Source organism: Orycteropus afer, unplaced genomic scaffold (genome assembly GCF_000298275.1).
Source record: "Orycteropus afer afer isolate SDZICR_OR568_19922 unplaced genomic scaffold, OryAfe1.0 scaffold00036, whole genome shotgun sequence".
NCBI lineage: Eukaryota > Metazoa > Chordata > Mammalia > Tubulidentata > Orycteropodidae > Orycteropus > Orycteropus afer.
Window position 1 is genome coordinate 312,261 of NW_006921623.1, and position 8,741 is coordinate 321,001.

The 8,741-nt window shown below is 44.4% G+C and overlaps 1 protein-coding gene across 1 annotated transcript in view; it reads right to left on the reverse strand.

The window, feature by feature from the left end:
* POU2F3 (POU class 2 homeobox 3) overlaps positions 1-8,741 on the reverse strand; it is a 116,180-nt gene that overhangs the window by 80,794 nt on the left and 26,645 nt on the right. The window lies entirely within an intron of this gene.

The following is an 8,741-nucleotide window of genomic DNA, read 5'->3' on the forward strand; positions in this document are numbered from 1 at the left end:
AGATACCACCTTGTAAACCCAAGGAGGGATTGCATAGAGATACTGCCTTGGAAACCCAAGGAGGGGTTGCTATGAGTTAAATCGACTCAATGGCAGTGAGGTGTTTTGTTTTGTTTTTTCCATTATCATTTTAATTTTGGATGTGTTACATTTGTGATGTCAATTAGATATTTAAGTCGGGGTGAGGACATGCATTTGACTTAGGAGAGGTTCAGGTCAGTAACTACAAATTGGGTAGTTTTCAGCTTACATATGTTTGCTGACATCAAGTGGTCTCCCAACTCATGGTGACCCCAACCATAACACAATGAAACACTGCCCAGTCATATGCCATCCCCATGATTGGCTGCAGATTGAACTATTGTGGTACATAGGGTTTTCATTAGCTGATTTTTGGAAGTAAACACCCAGCCTTTCTTTTGTCAGTTTATACACCACGTACACACACATCCACTGCCATAGAATTGATTCTGAATCATAGTGACCATATAGGGCATGGTAGAACTGTCCCATAGGGTTTCCAAGACTGTAAATTTTTGTGGAAGCAGACTGTCATATCTTTCTCCTACAGAGCAGCAGATGGGTTTGAACCACAAAGCTTTCAGTTAGCTGACAAGCACTTTAACCACTCTGCCATCAAGGCTTCTTTATCAGCTTGTAGTAGCATTTAAAGCCATAGAACTTGGTAAGATTATAAAGGAAGTGACTCCAGAAGAAGAAGGAAGAGTCAATGTTGGGGTGATAAGGAAGAACTAGCAAAGGAGAAAGGGTGGGCCATCGAGTAGGAGGAAAACCAGACAAGTATGGTGTCCTGGAAGGCAAGAGGAGAAAGTCTTTCCAGAAGGAGGTAATAATATACACATGAACAAGACCTAGAAAGTAAGATAAAAATTGAGATTAGAAAAACAGTTTGGCTGTCATCAAGTTTGTGGACAATTCCCAAGGAGGGGTCGCTATGAGTCAGATCCGAATCCACAGTAGTGAGCTTGTTTTTTGGTTTGGTTATTATGACGGTCTTTGTGAGATTCACAAAATGAAAAAGCAAACATAAGTCAGAGTTTATTTTTTAAACTCACCAGCCAACAAAACTAACAATTTTCCTTGCCCAGAAGATTTTCTGTGGTCTTTCTCAAGCGGCCTCTCACCATGAGGATGTACCTGCTGCACTTGGAGCCTGAGGATGCTATAAGTGGACTTTTCACTCTTATTCATTCTTAACTCCACTAGTATCTCTGTGTAATTGTCCTTGAATCCCTGGGCTAACTGAATGGATGGACTGGGGATGCTGGGGCCAGGACACCAGAGAGCTGCATGTAGCATAGTGCTAGGGGTCAGTTCCCTAAAGCTATTCTTATTCTTACTAGAATTCCACTATGAAGCAGTTAATAACATTCTCTGGAGACATGAATTCCCACATGGATCCCTGGTCAATGATGAGGATTCTGAGCATCTGGGGGCCTTGGTTGAGACATGGTGATGTAGTCTAATGGGAGTGTTAGGATAATTTCTGATGGCACTGTTGATTCTTTCTCCAAATCTGGGCTGAGGGGGAACTAACTTAGATTAATTTTACTGCTGGGCTTGTTCCTGCTTCTCTCCCATGGTCCACTGGATTTATTCCATCTGGCACCTCTCCCCACCAACCTGACAGGGAAGTCCTGGGAAATGGCACCTGGGAACTCCAGGCTGTGATCAGGCTCACTGGGGCTTTTCTGTTGCCCTTTTCTGAGCCCTAATGCTCCTAAGAAGGAGCTCTGGTGGTGTAGTGGATAAGGCATCTGGCTGCTAACCAGAAAGTCAGAGGTTCAAACCCACCAGCTGCTTTGTGGAAGGAAGATGGGGCAATCTACATCTGAAAAGATTTATAGCCTTGGAAACCCAATGGGAGTCGCTATGAGTTGGAATCAACTTGATAGCAGTGGGTTTGATTTTGGAATGCTCTTGAGAGATTAGAGAACTAGTCCCAAGACTCAATTTGTTCATCTTTGAAATAATAAGGAAGGTGCACCTCTTTTCCAGAGGAAAGAAAAAGTTGCAACTATTATGCTGTGTTAAATAGCAGCTCACAATCACCAGACACTTCTTTTCTACCCCTTTAAAATACTATGGCCAAATGATTTGCACCAGATTACTTCCCTAAAGGTTGGTGGTTCAAACCTACCCAGTGGCACTGTGGAGGAAAGGCCTGACCACCTCCTTCCGTAAAGATTATAGCCATGAGAACCCCATGGAGTAGTTCTACTCTATAACACATGAGGGTCATTATTAGTCAGAATTGAACTGATGGCAACAGGGTTTTTTTTTTTTTTTGGTTTAGGAATGTGCTATGTGGAGGAGCAGCAGGGCATACTTGGAAAGAGCCCTGTCTTGCATTCAGAGGCCTAGGGTTCAAGTCCTAGCTTTACCACTTCCAAGCCATGTGAGCTTGATTAAGGCAGGAACCTCCTGAGCTGCAGGCTTCTCAGTGGTAACATGAAGTCATATTCCTGTTCCATCTACTCTGCAGGAACATGGTGAGGCCCAAGTAAGATAAAGCTAGTGATCAGCTTTGTAAATTGGGAGGCACTAGACAATTGTCGGTTCAACCCACCAGTCACTCCTCGGAAGGAAGGTTGGGCATTCCTACTTCTGTAGTGATACTGCCTCGGAAACCCAAGGAGGGGTTGCTATGAGTCGGAGCTGACTCGATGGCAAATAACAACAACAACAACAACAACAACAACAACAGACAATTGTGGAGCTAAGCTCCAGACATCCTGACCTATTCCCCAAACAGGTTGAGCCTGGTATCTTAAGGATTTTGCATACACTGTCCCCTGTCACTGGAATGCTCTTCTCTTACCCTTCTCCATCTAAAAAATACTTAAGACCCAATTCAAATATCATATCCTCCATGAAGCTTAAACCAGTTGCCCTTGAGTCGATCCCTACTCATCATGACCAATTTGTGTCAGAGTAGAACTGTGCTCTGCAGGGTTTTCAATGGCTGATTTCTTGGGAGTTGATTGCCAGGCCTTTCTTCCAAAATGCCTCTGGTTGGACTCAAATCTCCAACCTTTTGGTTGGCAACTGAAAGCATTAATCATTTATATCACCTAGCTATTTCCCATGAAGCTCTTATAGAAGGCAAAATATGAATATGTGTGAGTTTGTGTACATGTGTGCATATGTGTGTAGTGTATGTGTGTGTGTTTCCTCATGTATTATTTATATCTCTTATAGTACATATCACATTTTTTAGAGTCAGTGATTTAGTGTCTATTTCCTGCATTAGGCTGTGAGCTCCTTGAGGCCAAGGTTACATCTTATTTGTCTTTGTACCTCAAATATCTAAAAACAGTATCTGGCACATAGAAGGTGCTGAATAAATATATGTTCAACTAATCTGAATTACTGAGAAACTGCTGCAAAAATTAGTCTTCTATTCAGACCAAAGAAACTGTAGGTGCTACCATCTGTAGAAACGTGAAATTCTATTTCCAAGCTCTGGTTCCTTGTTTGGAAAATTGTGGCCACTTGCAGAGAAACAGAGCAGAACAAATACACAAGGACCCAGAGCATCATTTTAGAGCTGGAAGCACACTAGAGTCCAACCTCAGAGGGAAAGAACATTGCTGAGGTCACACAGCCTCAGAGAATGGGACCCAGGACGAATGCTCAGATCTTTTGACTCCTGGACTTACACAAATTCCTCAATAAATTCCTTGCATCCAGTGCCTACCCCAGAGAAGACTGAGCATTAGCCTTAATCAACAGCTTAGGCAAGTAAACAGGTTAGATGCTAATCAACTTTGGAGATGATTCAAAACAGCGAGGTAGATTTATACAGAAAACTAAGTGACTAAATCAGGATTAGAAAATATCTTGTAGGCTCCAATGGGAAGCCTAAACCAACAAAATAAAATGTCAGAGTAGTAAATATAAAGACTAACACTGGTATCAATAGTATAAGTAAAAGATAGGGGAAGCTAATGTACCTTATGGGAGCTCTGGTAGCATAGTGCCTAAGGCACTTGAATGCTAACCAGAAGGCTGGCGGTTCAAACCCACCAGGCACTCCTCGGAAGGAAGGTTGGACAATCTACTTCTATAGTGAAACCACCTTGGAAACCCAAGGAGGGGGTCTCTATTAGTCAGGTCTGACTGAACGGCACATAACAACAACAGCAACAACAACAATGTATCTTACATGAAAACACACAAACAAAGCAGCAACCAATTGCCATTGAGTTGATTCCCATTCATGGCAGTCCAATCATGTGGGAATAGAACTGTGCTCCACAGAGTGTTCATGGTTGATGTTCTGGAAGTAGATCACCAAAGCTTTCTTCTGAGGTACTAATCTAATCTTTCAGTTAGCAGCCAAATGTGTTAACCATTTATACCACCCAAAGATGAGGGGGAAAAAAAGCAAAAGAGGGAGGTTTAGTTGACCAAAGCTCAATACTGGGCCAAAATATGCAGCCCAATGTGTGTTGTAGCTGCTTAATAAGTGAATGCTGTTTCATGCATTAGCAGAAGGATGAATCACTGAAGGCTGAAGTCTCTTTCACTCACTGGGAAATTGATACCATTTTTTAAAAGAGCCCTTGTTTTGCTTCTTTAGTGCGCTATAATAGAAATACCACAAGTAGATGACTTTAACAAAGATTTATTCTCTTACAGTTTAGGATGTTACAACTCCAAGTTCAAAGTGACAGCTCTAGGGGCTCACCGATGGCCCCTCTACCTTGAGCTTTAGTTCTGCCTCTTACTCCCAGTCCACTGGAGCCAGATGCATCTCTTAACTCAGGCAGCTGCTGGCTGCTGAAACTGACAAACCCAAGGTTGACAAGTAAATTGACACAGTCCCAAGATTATCAAGCAACACAGCAGGCCACTAGTTCAAGTCCAGAAACAGTCCCAAGATCAGCAGGCAACATGGTAAGCTGTGTAATGAAAACTTGGCTAACTGCAGGATCCAAGTGTTCCTTTCTCAAAGCTTCTTCTTGTGTAATGAATGGAAGCAGACCACATCCCTAAGTCAGTTACTCAGTTGCTCACAGCAGATTCCACCATGGTATTGATTCCCAGTCTCATCACAAAGAATAACAATATCTAGCTGCCTAGCCACTCAAAACCAGGCCCAGCCAAGTTGACTACCTCAGTTCCACCCTTTGTCAACTTGGCACCTGGACATATCTCCTTCATTGGATGGCCCAAGTCTCCTAGTCCATCTGAGTGGTGACCTCAACACCTTGGCTTGGCAGGCCTCACTCCTCTGTCCCTTGGGCATGGCAGTCCCAGTTTTGGGCAGTGGATATGGCCCTATCTCACTGCCCCCACACTCCAGAACCAAGATCTAACTCTTTGAAACCTAGGAGGCTGTGGTGTTTCCACCCCTAGAGACCATGGTCCTACCCTTTGAGGATGAGCTATTGAACAATGAGACCAAGACAATAAGGGGCAGATATCACACCAGATGAGGAAAGGACATTTAGCCTGGAGAAGAGAACACGTGACTTTACATAAAACCTGCCTTGTAAGGTTACCAAGACATTAAATGAAGGATTAATCTTAATAATATTAATGGTATTGTAGTTAAGTAGGAAAATGTCCTTTTTTTTTTTCTTTATTTTTGTTGTGATTTGGGTGGAAGTTTACAGAGCAAATTCATTTCCCATATAGCATTTTGTGCACATTTTGTTTCATGACATTGACTGCAATTCTTCACTATGTAACAGCTCTCTTCCCACTTCCTCCCTGTAGTTACCTTTTCCCTGTATCCTTCCCTCCCATGCACTCTGCTCCCTGAGCTATCTCCCTGTGCAAAAACTGCCCATGATTGATCCCTCCAAAGAGTGTATCTACCTGATGTAAATGTTCACTCCATATGCCTGTCTATTGTTTGACTGGAAGGCACCAGAGTGAGTTCAGTTCCAGACCTGAAGGGTAACTAGGGGCCATAGTCTCAGGGGTCTCACCAGGATCTACCAGACCAGTAAACCTGGTTTTTATTTTTTATGATTTTGAGTTTTGTTGCACATTGTTCTCCTACTTTATCTCCTGCACTGATTCCCCTCTGAGTGGTTGACAGTGGTAGACAGGCACCAAACAGTTTTTCTGGTCTCATGGTCATATAGGCTGAGGATCACATAGCCTACTAGTCCCTTGGACTAATTGTTTCCATGTGCCTTTTGTTTTCTTCATTTTTCTTTGCCATGAATGAGGAAAGACCCATTGTTGCATCTAGATGTCTGCTTGCAAGCTTTTAAGACCCCAGTCACTACTTACCAAAGTAGGATGTAGAATCATGTTTTTGTGTTATGTTATGCCAAATGAACTTGATGTCTCCTGCAATCACAGTCCCAAGTCCACAGATCCAACTACTTGCTCCCTCAGGGTAGATGGCTGTGATCAAGAAGCCACTACAACCTTCCCCTTGTCAGCTCTACTATACACCCAGACATTCTTATAGCATATATAAATATGCACATAGAAACATCATCTGCTAACCCTATACATGGTCATGGGCACACTGCCCCCTGCCTAGACATACCTGATCATTCAGCTTGTTTACCCATCTATTCACCCATAGATCCATGCCTGCCATCACTGACAACACAGTACTGTACATGAAAAAGGGCTCATCTTTGTTGTCTGTACCTCCCATGTACCTCTCTCTGTCTTCCTCTTCCTCAGTGCCACCATGGTCATCACTCACTTTTGGTAAATTGCTCTTCCCTTCACCCAAATCAATACTTGTCTCTACCTATCTAGTAGTGTTCCCTCTCCCCACAATCCCTGGTAACCAATAAAGAAAGATTCCTTCCATACATAAACCCTTCCTTGACTCTTTACAATAGTGAACTAATACAATATTTGTCCTTCTGTGGTTGATTTATTTCACTCAGCATAATGTCCTCCAAGTTCATCCATGTTATGAGGTAATTCACAGAGTCTACATTATTCTTTAGTGTTGCATAGTATGCCATTGCTTTTTGCTTGGGGGCAGCTCTTTATTAAGGCCGGGACCTGAGGTAGGTAGGCCCAGGGCTTGGAAGCTACTTTTCACTTGGGTGTGCCTCTATTTTAAGGCCAGAGCCCAAGGTACGTGCGCTAGGGACTGGGAGCTGGTTTTTGATTGGTGATGGCTCTTTATTAAGACAGAGGCCTGAGGTAGACAGGTTCAGGACTCAGGGGCTGCTTTTCGCTTGGGGCAGCTCTTTATTAAGGCCAGGGCCTGAGGTAGGCAGGCCCAGGGTTTGAGGGCTGCTTTTCACTTGGTGGTGGTGTTGTTGTTATGTGCCCTCAAGTCAGACCTGACTCATAGCGACTCCTCCTTGGGTTTCCGAGGCAGTATCACTATGGAAGTAGATTGCCCCATCTTTCTTCCAAGGAGTGGCTGGTGGGTTTGAACCGCCAACCTTCTGGTTAGTAGTCCAGTGCCTTGGTGGTGGCTCTATGTTAAGGCTGGGGCCTGAGGTAGGTGGGCTCAGGGCTTGGAAGCTGCTTTTCACTTGAGTGTACTTCTATTTTAAGGCCAGGGCCCGAGGTATGTGGGCCTGGGGCTGGGAGCTGCTTTTTGATTGGTAACTGCTCTTTATTAAGACAGGGGTCTGAGGACAAGCCTAGGACTCAGGGGCTGGTTTTTGCTTGGGGAGGCTCTTTATTAAGGCCAGGGCCTGAGGTAGGTGGGCCCAGGGCTTGGGGGCTGCTCTATATTAAGGCCAGGGCCTGAGGTAGGTGGGCCCAGGGCTTGGGGGCTGTTCTATATTAAGGCCAGGGCCTGAGGTAGGTGGGCCCAGGGCTTGGGGGCTGCTCTATATTAAGGCCAGGGCCCAAAGTAGGTAAGCCCAGGGCTGGGGGCTGCTTTTTGCTTGGGGTTGGCTCTTTATTAAGGCCAGGGTCCAAGGTAGGCGGGCTGGGGCTTGGGTTGCTTTTCACTTGGGAGCAGCTCTATAATAAGGCCTGGGCCCGAGGTAGGTGAGCTCAGGGCTTAGGGGCTGCTTTTCACTTGGGGATGGCTGAATTTTAAGGCGGGGCCAGAGCTAGGCAGGCCAGGGCTCGGGGGCTGCTTTTCACTTGTGGGAGGCTCTATTTTAAGGTCATTGCCTGAGGTAGGCAGGTGCAAAGAGGTTAGGAAAAACTAAGGGAGATGAATTTGTCTGTCAGTTTGTCATCCTGTGGTGGCTTACGTGTTGCTGTGAGGCTGCAGGCTATGCCACCGTGTTACAAAATGCCAGCAGGGTTACCCATGGTGGACAGGTTTCAGCAGAGCTTCTGGGCTAAGACGGACGTGGAAGAAGGAAGAGGCCATCCACTCCTCAAACAATTGGCCAGTGAAAACCTTATGAATAGCCATGGAACACTGTCTGATATGTTACTGGAAAACTTTATGAATAGCCCTGAAACACTATCTGATATAATGCCAGAAGATTAGCCTATCAGGTCAAAAGCTACTCAAAATTTGACTGAAGAAGAGCTGACTCCTCAGAGTAGAGACAACCTTAACGATATGGGTAGAGTAAAGCTTTCAGGACCTTCATTGGCTGATGTGGTACAACTCAAAATGAGTAGAAACAGATGCAAACATCCATTAATAATTGGAACATGGAATGTATGAAGTATGAATCTAGGAAAATTAGAAGTTGTCAAAAATGAAATGGAATGCATAAAGATCAATATCTTAGGCGTTGTTGTTGTTGTTGTTATGTGCTGTCGAGTCAGCCCCGACTCATAGCGACCCCTCCTTGGGTTTC